The 15,470-nt window shown below is 33.1% G+C and overlaps 1 protein-coding gene across 6 annotated transcripts in view; it reads right to left on the bottom strand.

Moving 5' to 3' along the window:
- Positions 1-15,470, bottom strand: part of Pino (protein pinocchio) — a 122,713-nt gene that overhangs the window by 43,058 nt on the left and 64,185 nt on the right. The window lies entirely within an intron of this gene.

Raw genomic sequence — 15,470 nt, 5'->3', positions numbered from 1 at the left:
CGAATATCTTTGCCCCAATATTTTCCATCGGGCGTCTTTTTCACGACTCGTCGATAATGCCGTCTGTTGTTCGTTCAACAAGAAACAGTTAAGGCCACGATTCGCCAAAAATAATCTCGATCGTCGGTGAGTTTTTTCTTTATCCATCCAGAAAAACGAACTGTTCGCGCGAAGTCGACTAACCTGTTAACTGTGAAATTTAAATAAAAAAATTGTCCATAATGCTTGCAATGAAATTGAATAATGAAATGTATACTCGTCGAATGCAGGTCAAATGTACTTGTAATATATTCTAATGAAAGATTAAAGTGAAACGAAGATAATTACATGTTTGTCAAAATAATCCATAGGCTGAAAAAGATAGTAGCATTTAGAGTTTTAACATGACATGTATACTTGTCAAATGCAATTAACCCCTTGCCCTAGAATATCATGTCAGACTTGTCGTGAAGATTTCTAATAGAATTTAACGAACATAAATATTATCAAATTTTTTTTAGTGCAAATCACATATTATTCCTGTGTTATCAATGATTTTACCTTAACCGTTCGAGTCCCAAGCAGCGCGACCGCGCTGTTTAGATTTTATGTCGAAAAAACCCAATACATTTATACGTAACGGACAACTGACGGTGAGCTCGCAGTCTGTCGAAATAGCGCATTCAACTTTCCTGACGCATGTACATCGCATCGCTGGTTTTTTTATGTAAATAATACAAGTAATATATTTTGTATTTTGTTGTTACCCATTCAATAATTTTTACTGAAAAAAACTATAAAAATAATATAAATTTGACGATGTGAAAACAAGCGTAAATCCGTTACTTGCAACCAGCAAACATAAATTCGGACAAGTGCTATCTAAGAAAACCGCTATCGCGCCGCTTGGCTTTTTTCGCAATTAATTCGAACAAGCGCTATTACGCTGTTCGACACTTTTCGACAGTGTCTTTTTAATGACCCCTGGGACACAAACGATACACATTCCGTGCCGCGTAGGGCGTATACGACCCACGCTGAATTTGTCGTTCAGACCGAAAATGAATTTTTATTGAAAAACGAAGAACTACTTAAAAATTTATTGTAGAGTGAAATATAAGCATCGTAATATCATGTATACTGCGTTTATTTAATTTTATTTAATTGTAAAAGTATGGGTCATATACGCCCCATACGGTCTGAACGAAAAGTTTAAAAAAAACAGTCCGGTACGGAACGTGTTAAAGCACGCGTGGACATGGAATAACACTGGAATTTTCTCTTATTGTCAATAAATTATTAATAACAAAGTAGTCAAATTGATCTCAGTGAAGAAAAAAATTTTAGGGCAAAGGATAAACTGGTTAACTTTGCATCAATGCCTCGATCGCCCGATCAATCAGTTTCTCAATTTTTATCTTTCCTTTTGTCTCTGTTTCCACTAAGAAAAATTGATCGTCTAACTTCTTCAGCTTTATTTTGCAATTAGTTCATCGACTGGTTACGGTAGGAATGGGTATATACGAAGTGGCGGGGCGTTTAATATTAACACTAAAACTACCGAGCAGTTAAATTGACTTGTTGAAATTCGTCTATAGAGACTCTAAGAGTGCATCTATCGAGACTTCAATTGATTTACAATTCAGTTTACGCATTGCTAAATCAATTTCTTTAATCGTTTCTCAGAGAAACGTATTTTATTTTTTGTATAATTACAAAAAGAAGACATCAGGAATGAGTAATTTTGATCTGTCTGGTTGTTTGTGTTAAACAAACACAGTTCCTTGGATCGAAGACCTGAGCTCACACGAGCCGAGAATGTTTTTACACGTTCAACGCCGTTGACGTAGGTCCCGCATTATATTTTCAATAATTCGACACGGAAGGTTTGTACGTCATGCAAAAATCACACGTCTCGTTGCGAAATCGGCGAATCGTGACGATCGGCCATCGGAGCGCATTTAAGTTTGCGTATAGAGTCCGGCTTATCCGCGAGATAATATAATAATTCATGGCACACGGGAATTACGTAAAATTTGTTCCACCGCGCGTTTCTTTTTGCACGCACGTGTCTGTCACTGTATCGACCGATTCGATTGTTCTTTTTTTCTATAAAACTGATGGATACACAAAAGTGTTGTAGGATTTTCCGTAACGCGAGTAGTACTATGCATCTGAGACAAGATACTGTACGTTAGGGGTTGGATGAGCTTTTAGTTAATTGTTCTATTTATTAGTTCTATTCTGCTCGTCAGTATTATTATGCTTATTAATTTGTTCGTTTTGATTGGTTACGTGTAACCCTATTGAAGTATAGCACATCATTAAAATTAATCATTTTCAAAATCAAAATTTTAAAAAATGTTACTTTGCAATTGTATAAACGTAAAAGAACAATGCATTTTTCGGTTAAACTTTTTGTCGCCATCTCTTACCGTTTTGAAGATAATCCACGGGTTCCACCCCTTTAAAGTGATATGTCAAAAGGAACTTAACAATAAATTCTATACATAAAATATTAAATTTTATAGTGTATGAAATCAAGTGGTAATTAGGAGCGATTATTGGAGCGCAAAGGTTAATTCTTGTTAATCTAAAATAGTGAAATTTGATTTCTACAAATTTTCCGGAACATGAAACCGTACCAATGGTAAGAATTTTGCAACTATTTTAAAGAAACATGAGTGAATAAAGAAAAATGTAAATATGGAGCGTTTACTTTCTTTACCTCCATAATATAATAATGTTTCATATAGAATGTGTTTTACATATTTTCTTGGACGACAAATAATAATTGTTGCATTTCAATTTGCATTTTGGTTTTAAATTTTCTCCTTTCTGAATAGATAAGCCTTTGAAGAGTTTTTAATAACATGTACAGTCATATCTATCTAAATATTCCAAACATATTACAGAACAATTTTAAAAATTGTAAAACCATACATAGGAAAAAAGGAACGACGGAAGTATACATGTGAATTGCATGTGCGTACTTTCAGGCAAGATTGTCGAATGATTAAAACTATTCTATGAGGGCTAATCGATAGCTAGATAAAAAGCGGAGGGCTAGATCACGTTCGACCTATAATTTTAGAAGCTTATTATCCATGTATCAAAAGCTAATTACATTAAAAACCCCCATTTTACCATACTTTATCCTGAGACACTTTCAACTTTATTTTTATAAAAATTTATAGCAATATCTTCAATCGATTATTACAGCTCCCAATTATTTTTTAAATATTACATTAATCAAATTGACATCTTTCTTGATTAAAAATAAAAAAAATTGTTTCCGATATCTAATTGCAAAAAAGGTTTTTTTCATCCGTGCACTAAGATACTATTATTGTCATTATTGTAAGAATATTTTATAAGCTAAATTGCAGCAAAATTAACACTCAATTAAGAAAAAATGATCTGTAACTCGATTATAGTACAGAGAATACAGCCTTGAAATAATAAAATATAAACAAAAATGGTATTAAAAATCAATATTTAATTCTTTATAATTTATTCATAATTACATTATGTTACGCGCTATTGGTGATTAGCGACTCAATTAACTTTTACCAGAGCAGACGTTGTGAAATCACGTTTCTCAGAAACTAAACGGACACTCTATAATTTTCACATTTCATTCATCAATAATTTATTCAAAATACCTGTCCATTAAATGACTTTCATTTCATTGAGACACGTTTCAACGATACTCGATCCCCTCGATTTGTCAGAAGAAATTTTACGTCATTTTCTCGAGATCTTTTAGGTGACTCTCGGTTTTCGCGCTGCGACTACAGAATGCATCATTATGCACCGCGAAATGCATACCTTCTACGCAAGCGTCACATGCTCGCTATTCACACAAAGCAAAGAGCAAATAAATTTCGTACTCGTAATATCCCGAAGAGCGATAACGTAATTATTCGGAATTAGTATTAGCATACGATAACATCACGTGGATGTGGAACGGTCTCGTGATCCGTGACGTGCACACCAATTTCGCTCGCTTGTCCAAGGTTTATTAACTTGTTTAATAAGGTACAGTAGGAGTGTATACACATTGAAGTAACAATTTAAAATTAATTGCACGATTACATTTAAAAAAGTATGTATATTCAGAAGACAGTTTAATCGATTAACTACGTTCGATGAATATATACACTGTCTTAAAATGCAAAATGGTACTAACTTCTTCAACGATGAGTCATTTATTTTTTCACATAAATAGTGTAATTTTTTGTTTCACTGTAGTATTTTGTTAGAATATATTATACTCTCACTGGACCATAATAATAATAGCAAGGGAATATTTATACGGGAATTATTGGCGAATGCAACTGTAAGTTATGTTGTATCGCATAGTTGCGAAGCCTTCAATTAAAATTAATGTTTCATGAGATCTGTCATTTGTTTTGACACATCTTTCAATTTTTAGGTTAACCTAATTATTACAAATTATAACTATTTTTCTAATTTCATCCGCTGATCGAGATCAATTGTTTTATTTCAGTTGAATATCAACCGATTGTAAAAGTAAGATGAAAAAAGCAGAGTTTTCAAGCGAAGATCGAGTTGCGATTGTCCAATTCTTGATGCATCGAAAGAAAAACGAAAAGCAAAGCTTCGCAAACAAGAGATTTTTCCTACAAGTTTAAACTGTAGTAACGAAATTATTAAAAAATCCAGAAACTATCTGAACACTCAAAATGAAAATTAGGAGTAATATTTTTAATTTATTGTTTAATTTAATCTAGTTTTTTTGGATAATAAATGTTGCCTTCCCCATTTATTTTCTTTTGCTACTATTATTATGGGAAAAATTAAATTCATCAACTGCCAGTATTATTATGGGACAGAGGGAGTAGACGCATTTGTCCTGGCTTTAACTTGTTTCATGAATTCGCGTTTATCGTTCGAATGCGCGCCATATTTTACTGGTACTTAAGTAAGTGTCATATTATTTTCGAAAAATACATTATTTAAATTTCAAATTCGTAATCGTTATTGTCAATATATTTAGCACACTACTGTTACAGTGAACAGTTTGAATATTAAAAATTTTCGAATATTTTTTAGTTTAATATTTCGGGAAGTGCTGTGACGTTTTTTTCTAGCTACTTTGCACTATAATTGCTTCGCTACGGGTCTAAAAATATAACAACTCAATATACATGAGAAAGGAATAAATGAAATTTTATCAAACTATTCTCGTACAGGATGTATTCATGACTGGTACCTAGAGTTTCCAACTATAATTACAATATTATATTTTAAACATTACTTTTACAGTTATTACTATAATTAACTAAATTTTATAAGGTTGTTCTTATCATGACATGTGAGAGGTTGAAAATTATAAAATATATTATCTACGTTAAATGTTGCATATCAAATGTTTATTATATTCTTTGTTCCATCGGTACTTCATGTGAATTTAGTATGAACATGCTATAACGTGATTCGTGACATATTGTATTAATTTATTATTATAAAAACGTATTATATTCGTAAAAGTTCTCTCACAAATTCCGAACCAAAATTCCTCCATAAAACCTCAAATTAAAACAATCCGATATAACCCGATACACAAACCCATAAAATCATCAAATTCGTAAAAACGAGAATTCTTTCGTCTGTTTCGAAACAAGGAAAGCGACTTAGTAGTTCTTCGCGGTTTCGAGATACATAGATCCAACACTTTTAGTGTCTGGACGTTCCGAAATGGAAGGCCCGCAACGAACATCAATCCCGTAATCGTACCGTAAACACAAAGGTGGTTACGGTCCAATCGTGGCGAGGAACGTTCACGTCGTCGCGGATAGTAGGTAAAAGACGCTATCAAGGATCGTTACTTCTCTAAACAGTATTGCAAACAATTGTTCGTCACGAACGAACACGTGCCCCTAGAAACGAACTTACTTACTTACTTACCTAAAATTACTTAAGACACACTGGCCAACAAAAATATTTAACACTAACTGTACCGCAAACCGGTCAAGGGACCGGTTTCAAAATTTAATTTAAAACTCTGCGTTTTCTTTTGTTCATTTCACTTTGTATCAATTCCTGTAAAACTTGATTAATCTGTTTTTCAAGTTTTGTCATTCCCTTTGTCGGTGTTTCCACTGAGAAAGATTTGTCATTGAATTTGTTTACCTTTATTTTGTAGCCAGTTATTTGACTGGTTATCAGAAATACACATCTCAAATGTGTGTCTATCGATTTTAGTGAATATATATTTTTACATGTACCTCAAGCATCAAACATGCGGAAATTTTGAAATATTTACTATTTGTGGAGAACAACATTTGCATTATTATCATATTGATGTTTAATAATTTTATGGATCAGTTTATCCACGAAATTTTACAGTAAATTAGTGTTTCTATATGACTTATAAAATGTTTAACGCTAGAATTACTAAAATGACACATTCCAAATATTTTCTTTTAAAATTATTGAAAAAATGCAAACTAAAATGTAGGTCAATAGAAATTTTAATAAATGCACTTTTATAATTTATACATATAAGAAGATACAGATCAGGAATGTGATTGCTCAGTGTTCTAATGTTAGAACTTCTTTTCCAAATTAGAGATCACTGTGATCGAAACTTATTTCAATTTATATTATAAACGTAAGGAGATTGAAATTAGGTTTCTAAAATATAGTTCGAACACTATAAACTTTAATTTTGCGGTATAAATCCTCAAATGGTGGACAGTTTCCTTACAAAAGAATCCATAAAAGAATTTCCTTAAAAAATTCCTTCTAATAAACTACAATTATTTGTAAATAGTTGCCCTCAAAATTGAAGATAAACATATTCCTTCATATCTTCAAAACTAATTTTCGTCTCCTGTTTGTATCCTATTTTCAATATCTAAACGTAAATAATTGGTTAAAAATAGTTGTTTCAAACAATAGTTTCAATATATATGTATACTGCCGGTAAAAAGTTTGAAACTACTTGATATCTAACGCCACAAATAAAAAATTATATATCTTATAAGTATATAAAATAAAATAACAAAAACTATATATCTTTATATCTGCCTAATACACATATGTCCATGTTACTGTATCATACACAAAAATTCTCCAACAAAAGTTGTTTACAAAAAATGGAAATTTTTGTTTTAAATGTATTGGTCCCAAACTTTTGACCGACAGTGTATATTGAAATCTACAAAATATAAGAATTGTATCTATCATATCACCGTATTATAAAGATTGACATGCTAGTCTCAAGTCCTTCACGACCCATGAAGATCATCTTTAAGACCTAAATACGAAAATGCTTGAAACTTCTTTTAGAAGAGCAAAATTTGTTCGATCGGGATTCGTTGCTACTCGCCCTTGAAAGCTACTTTAAGTAAAACCAGTTCGAGCTAGTCATAAGGAGTCGAATCGTCTCTCAGTGACGTTAATCGATCAAGTCAGGTTACGAGGCAATCGACTGAAGCTGATCTCTGGGAGAGTACGATCGGCCTGGATCGTATGCCCTAAGTGGGCGGACTTATATTCGAAACTTCCCCGCGAATGTGTTGCACTTATTAAATACGATTTGATGAGATTTTATTATTTTTTTTTAGTGTAAAATTTCTCCATTTCGTTCTTGATTCGCGTGTACTTTCAGTATTCTCATTATATTTTCTTATTATAAAGTCTAATAAAATTTAACGCAGCGTCATTTTATTTTTTATTCACCGATCCCGGCGATGAGAAAATGAAAAATTCATTTAATTCCTTTTTCTTTCGACTTCTCTATGAATATGTAAATTTCTATAAAATTATGTTTCTATTTGCTACGCACATTGTCATTAGAAAAATAAACATTCTTTATTGGCCAGATACGTATTATCATATTTCTCTTTCAGATTTTAAATGCACTATAGGTATTTTAAATTCATTACATACAATCGCTTGTATTTTTAAACAAATTCGCTGTATTATAGATTACTTGGATCCTTTTACTGCCCTATTATAGTATAGTTAATAATCCAACAGGTAAAAATGATTTAAAATATTATCAAATTCTCACATGCTCGAATAATCATTTTATTGCTTATAACTGTTATTAACAACAATTATTATTAACGTATTGAATCAATTTTATACTAAAAGTAAATTTAAATCTCAACGTTTTTTAAAGAAAACACATTCGAAAGGTATATATGCCTTTGTAAATGGATTAGTTGTTATAAATAATTAGTTGATAATAGTACCGTATACAATGTAGAACTTTATAAACAACAAGGTTCTATTTTGCATTGATTCGCCACAATATTCCGGGAACGGTTGAATAAGCAATAGCAACAGACCTCACGAGATAATAAATGAAATAGCGGCGTGTAAAAGTTCCGAAGGGTAGCCAAGATTGGAATTCCGAATAATTGGCCGAGGCTTCCGCTATCACGACGGAAACGCTATCGTAGAATGGCAGCGGATCAATTTATATGTTACCACCGAGGCTTCAAGGATAATCGTTAAAACGCGGCAGAGAATGCCTCGCGAGCGATTGGTAATTGTCAATTTCAAGGGATGATGTGGTTAATCCCAAGGTTTATCGATGATTTTCAAGTATCACGGTTTCACGCGTTGAAATTATAATGAACCCCACGCGCAAAGGGTACAGTGAAGTAGGTATATACCTGTCATCGATCGGGAAATTTTATTCCGAAGTTAAAAAAAAACAGAAGAAAAAAGAAAAGATAAAAGAAAAATAACCGTTCAAGCGCTATTTGAATTTTAATGTGTTCTGCGAAATCGTCGAGGCCGTTGTTTCTCAGCATAATTTAGTAAAACGAATTAATGAACGCGCCGTAACGGGCATCGACCTTCGCGCAATACCGTGTGCTAATTAAAAAATAATTGTACCTACGAACTTAGTGTAAATAAATTCTTTAAATAGAGATTTTCATAATCTCTAGGCGAGCTTATTTTGTACTTTATAATTTATAAAAGATCGAATAATTATACAGCCATTACTGTTGGCTTAATTACGATTGCATTGTTTAAGTCGGTGTATCCCGCTGTAATTTTCTTTTGTTTGCGAACGTACAAAAATACGTTAGTGTAATGATACACCTAGCCAACAAATTATCTGATACAAGGATTATAAAAAGACTTCGCAAAATACATTCAGCTACAATCCAAAGGGACAGTATCGTCATGTTAATGTCAACAAATTAAAAAAAATCAAAATAGTACACATAATTTAATCAGCCATTTACATCTAAGGAATACACAATACCATCATACACATAGATAATCATCTACATAATTTAAAGTAGTTGCCAATGATCCAATGGGGTTGATGCAACTTAAAATATACAGTAAAGAAAAGCTCTACAATAATTTACCCAATGTTTTGTGAACAAAACAAATTGTAAATTATTTGGGAGTTAACCAAAAAATACCGATAATGATACAATAGGAAATTTTCCTGTATAAAATATATTTTCATTTAATATTTGCGTCAAAGTTCTTTGCAATACTTTCTCCTTTAATTTTACTATCAAAGAATATCGAATATTAGGTGGTGAATAATAAGTAACACGACGCTACACAAGTGAAGTAATGTATCTTGTTTGCTGAACATTTTGTTATTTGATTAATATTCTCAATTCGTCGATTGGTGTAGATTACACACAATAATAAATGTAAATTTGATCGTAAAGAAGACCCATGATTTATTATTTTCTTTGTAATGTGAATTCTCGCATCAATTTTTAACTAACTACTCGAACAATTCGAAATGTTGAAACTTATTAATGCATTAAACATTTTTATTAGCGGAGTTTATTTTTAAGAAAAAATCTTTAATATTGTGAATTGTAACTTACACCTCAGGTGTGACGTTTAGTCGCAAAAAAATCGAAGTCCTGCAAATTGTTTAACGTTGAGGAGGAAAGGGATTGAATTGATAAGAATTTATGACACCTGCGAGGAGGAAAAAGAAATTTAAGAAAAGAAAGACAATATTTTGAATTAAAAAATGACAGAAACACTTGGTGTAATTTGGAATTTAAATATTCAAAGTAAGATAATACAATTGTCCCAAAAGCTACACTATATATTAAATCACAAGAATATACAAAATTGCTGCAACGAAGGGAACGACAAACGATCATTTCTATTGGGGGTCACTGGCTATATTACGCGTTTCACGAAACTATTTCACTCTCTGTCAAAAATAAAATCTATGTTACAATTTTTTCTTATTTTATAATCTTTAAATTTTGCACCGAACCTTTGAATTCTAGAAGAATCAAAAAATAGCCGACGAAGTGCTATGCGAAGAATATTTCGATTCGCTGTAAACATCGCAAACACCTTAGAATATTCGTAATGTTATCAAAACGTACATCATTTAATTCAGAAAAATCTGCAAAATCATTTCCCGCGAGAACCTTTCACACAGCTCCTATAGTTTACGAACAAACAATTTCTAAAACTGAAAATACGATTCATCCTTCACGATGAAATTTCTCAAAAACGAAGGACGACTCAGCGACTCCGCTTTCGAATTTATATTTGGGACGAGAAATTGCGATAACGTTGTAGATCAGAATCCACGTTACACGGCGCAATCGATACGGTTTCATCGAGCTCTCATTATTGTGCACGAAGACCGAGGTTTCCTCTGCGCGCACCGAAACGGGAAATAAAATCGCGGGAGACGGGAGAAGGAAGATATTCGCGTAAATCGAGCGTTGAATATTAACGAGTGGAACTTCCTGAGGTCGGAAGAATAACGCGCGGCCACGACGGAATCCCTCGGCCGGAGAGGAGAGGATCCATGACGATGGTAATCTGAGCAACGAGGAAGTCCACGAGTCCACGTCGGTATATTGCTGCCCGCGAAGGTTCTTCGTTAAGGCTCCTATACACGATGAGATTTGTCTTGGGACGTGTCCCAGAACAAACAGACTTGAGTTTCTTTAACTTTTCGTACAATATGGAACAAGTGTTGTAAAAATGAGTCCTGAACATTGAGTTTTGAAGCTGTAGTCTTAAAAGCTCGAATTCTTAAGTTTTGAGCTGTGGAAGCTGAAGTCTTCAATGCTCGAGCTTTTTGACTTGAAAATTTAGATAACTTGATTTTTTGAATATAAAGATTTGCATGTTGAAGGTTCTTAAAGCTCCTGAAGCTGAAGAAAAGAGTCCTGAAGCTTTGAGGAGTCAGCTTTTAAGATTGAGTCTTAGAACTTCGAAGACTCGAGCTTAATATTCTAGACTTAATATTTTAAGACTATAGCTTAATTAAAATTGTAAGCTTTTAAGATTGAGCTGTGCAGCTTTGCGGTGTTAGCTTTTAAGATTGAGCCTTGGAACTTCGAGGATTCAAGCTTTATAAAATTCTAACAATAAGTCTTTGAGGCTGAGCCTGAAAGCTTCCACGACTTGAGTGCTTCATAACACTGATATGAACACATCAACGTATCCTACAAACACTGAAAAAGATTTAAACCCATTGCTTGTCGTGGAGCATGTCTCGAGACAATTTTTATCGTGGATAGAAGCCTTTAATTTCCGCTAGTGTGCGGACCTCGAGCCGACGATCCGACGCAAACACGGATCGCCCCAATTTTCCGTGAGTTCTTTATTTAAAATCGAATCGACGGAAACGCTTCCTTTTCCCCACGCACGGTTAATTAATTTATTCTGACCCGGCGGATCTATTTGGGACGAGGTCGATATATTCTAGAGGTCTGGGTAACAATTTATTAGACTGCGGATCTTCATGGAAATTCAGTTTTTCGAGCATGTAATTAGAAGAATAGAATTAGTATACGAAATTATTCTTCCTAGTAAACATTACGAAATTAAAGGAATTTTGTAGTTTCTCTATAAACGCACTAAAATAGCCTTCGGCTTCACAACCGTGGAAAGACTTTGGATTTCTTATGTCTATACATACGCATGTAATGTAATATTAAATAGTGCTCTAACTTTTAAACCAACAATTTTAACGGAACTAGAATAACGAGATAGTAAAATGAAAAAATCCTTTGATTTTTAACCTTTTAAGGGACGAATCTTGTCACCTTGACATCAGACTTTCATAAGTGGGATACAATATTGCAAGTAAATAATTTAATTACTGAAATAACAAGAGATTAGAACATAGTTTTCTTTTTTTAGTATGTAAGAATTCGATATATAATTTAGCGTCTTTTACTGAAAGCATTGGATACTTTAAAACATTCTTGCCCACAAAAAGTTCACTAAATTAACAGGCTTACTGATAGAAATCTAATTGTAACTAAACACTTTAGTATATCGTAAAGACATGGTAAAATAATTTCCCTAAATCAATTCGATATAACTATACCGGGAATCAAGATAATTGAGTTATTAAAACAAGATTCGAAGGAAGCGAAATTGGGTCATTTCTGGTACGTGTTAACCCTTTTGTGAAAGAAAATTATCGAGACATGAAAACGATGCTGTTTATCGAATATTATTAACTGAAAGCTAATGAAGATTATTTTGCCACTTCTCTATATTTAAAAATGTTTTTTACTTCTTTTTCTTTGGATGAATGCCTTCAGACGTGTCAGCGGTGTAAGTTATTTCTAAAGAATAATTTGTTTTTGTTGAGATGTGAAATGTTTACTTTAGAAACTGAAACTTAAACGACAATTTAAGTTTCTTCATGTAGGCGTTAGAAGAAGAATTTTTGTTTTTCTATTAGTGTCATCAAATGGCTTTGGACATATGAAAAATCGACCCAAAATAAAATTTAAATAAGGGATAAACTTGATGCACCCTCTACAAAAATATATCTATTTAATGTCTATGCAACGTAATAAATAGTAATTAAAAATTTTTTAATTGTGAAATATTTATAAAAGAAACATTTATTCAGCATTGTGTGCCATGAATAGAGATTTATTTATTTTTGTAACTATGAATTTAAATTCAATGAATAAACATGAACGAATTTTCATCTATTTTCACGAAAATTGTAACGTACAAGGGAACCGAATAACTTGTTATGTTTCTCGGGCTGCACCAAATTTGATCAAGAAAAAAAACAAACAGAGAAACATTTGCTTTATACTGCTGCCAATAAATATTAAAAAGGCATTGATTAAATAGTGGAACATGGTCAGATGTAAAGGTGAAATTCCGTTTAAGTGTTGTGTTTGTATATAAAGAACATGTTCCGTCGGAGACATAAAAAAAGAAACTCGTTTAGACTTTATTCTTATACTCCTTATGCTTCACTTCTTATTTTCATATTTGACGTTCTCAAGAGGGTAGTTCTATAATAAAATAAAAATTCATAAACGTTTCGGATTCTCTTAAGTTCTCTGAAACGCGTAACAGAGAAGAGGTGTTCCCGCTAGACGCTTATTCCTGGAACTTTCCTACTGCAAATATCAATTTGCATAAACATCCGCAGTTTAATTATTAAACTGTAGATTTTATACATTGACGTCAATCATGAATGTGCGAAACATGATAAAACAGAAACGCTGAGCGGGGTTAACAAAGGATTCCAGTGTTATTTGGATTTATTAATATATTAAATGCAAATGAGAATACATCGGACATTTGCTAAACTGAATAACAAAACCGGATAATACAGGAAGCAATTAAATTTCAGAGTTAATTTCTCTTTTATCTTGTAAATAAACGTTTGTAAAGAGATTGTATCGTGTACTGTGGAATATTATTGCATTAATCAAATTTCCTGTCCTATTTCTATTAGGTTGGGGAAAAAGAAATCCATTATTTTTACGTGAACTTCAAGACTTTATTTAACATGTTTCGGATTGTCCGGTTTGGGTCAAATATGCATCATTTTGTTCTATAATTTGTTGCCATTTTAAAAGCTTCATAATGCCTCTCTCATAGATGTCTTGGTTCCTATTAGCGAAAAACTCTAGTAATCGATTTTCACAATCTTCTCTTGATGCCAATTTCTTATCACTAAGGAAATTTTGCAATACAAGAAAAACATGATAATCGCTTAGTGCCAGATCCGGCTTATATGGTGGATACATCGAATCTTCCCAACCAAGCTCCCGAAGTTTCTGGCGGGTCACTATAGACGTGTGTGGCCTGGCGTTACCCTGATAGAACACAACACCTCTCCTGTTTGCCAATTCTGGCCGTTTCTGGTCAATCACTAGCTTCAAACGGTCCAGTTTTTGACAGAAGGAATCCGAATTTAGTATCGGACCGTATGGAAGGAACTCATAATAAATGATTTCTTTCCAGTCCCACCAAATGCACAACGGAACCTTCCTGGCCGTTAGTCGTGGTTTGGCCACCGTTTGAGCTGCTTCACCGCGCGTTGACCACGATCATTTTCTCATGATATTGTCGTATGTGACCCATTTCTTATCCGCAGTCACCATCTGTTTACGAAATGAGTCGATTTCATTCCGTTTGGCCAAGGCTTCGCAGATGGAAATTCGATCAATTATGTTTCTTTGTGTTAATTGGTGTAACACCCAAACATCGAGCTTCTTTTTGAATCCACCTTTGTGCGAATGATTTAAAACTGTTTTATGATCGATCTTTAGCTCCTAGGCGATGCTACGACTGCCAACACATGCCCGTCAACTTCGATTATTTCTGTGATTTTATCGACATTTTCGACAACGGGCCTACCTATGCGAGGTGTATCTGTAACATCAAAAATATCTGAACGGAATCAACGAAACCAAAATTACACGTAATTGGATGTTACAGTATCGGCACCATAAACACCATTCACAATTTCAGCCGCCTGGCTTGCATTTTCGCCTTTATCAAAAAAAAATTGTAAAATGTACCGAATTTTCTCTTTGTTGACTTCCATTTTTAACACCCTGCAACTCATAACTGAATAGACCAAACAAAAGGAGCAAAAGAATTTTTTTAGTGCGAAATGTCACCTTCCCAACGAGCATAAATCAGAAATTGTTTGATCGATACTTTACGAGATATCGATCACTACACCATCTACCGAAGAAATAATGGATTACTTTTTCCCCAACCTAATATATTATAAATATAATTTATTCTTCAAATTTTCTGGTACACCATGTACGAATACGAAAAATTTCAATTTGTTTTATGATAAATGTTTCAGTACACAAGAAATAATTATGTGGCGACGCTAAGTTAATCGAGAAAGAGAATTCATCGTTAATTTTAGAATCTGAAACGCAATATTAATTTCATAAGTGAGTTAATGGTTCTACGAACTTGTTCGCAACGGAATTTAATTTATTGTAAAAGATCGCAAACATCAGTGTTACATTCACATTCACACATTCACACATTTTATTTTTATTTATGTAACTTTAACTAGTTAGTTATTGATACATTTACTTTAATAAACTATATCCTGAGTGTATACGCGCGTCACGGTCGCCTTGTTCAACCATGCAGATTGTAGCAAGTCTATCAAGACCCCGATTTCAAGAAAATCTGACAAATAAAGTCGATGAAGTTTATGGCTTTAGTCTGCCCGTTGTAAA

Source organism: Nomia melanderi, chromosome 11 (assembly GCF_051020985.1).
Source record: "Nomia melanderi isolate GNS246 chromosome 11, iyNomMela1, whole genome shotgun sequence".
In the NCBI taxonomy this organism is placed as follows: Eukaryota; Metazoa; Arthropoda; class Insecta; order Hymenoptera; family Halictidae; genus Nomia; species Nomia melanderi.
Note: the sequence above shows the minus strand (reverse complement) of the source record. Positions and strands in the feature narration are given on the sequence as shown.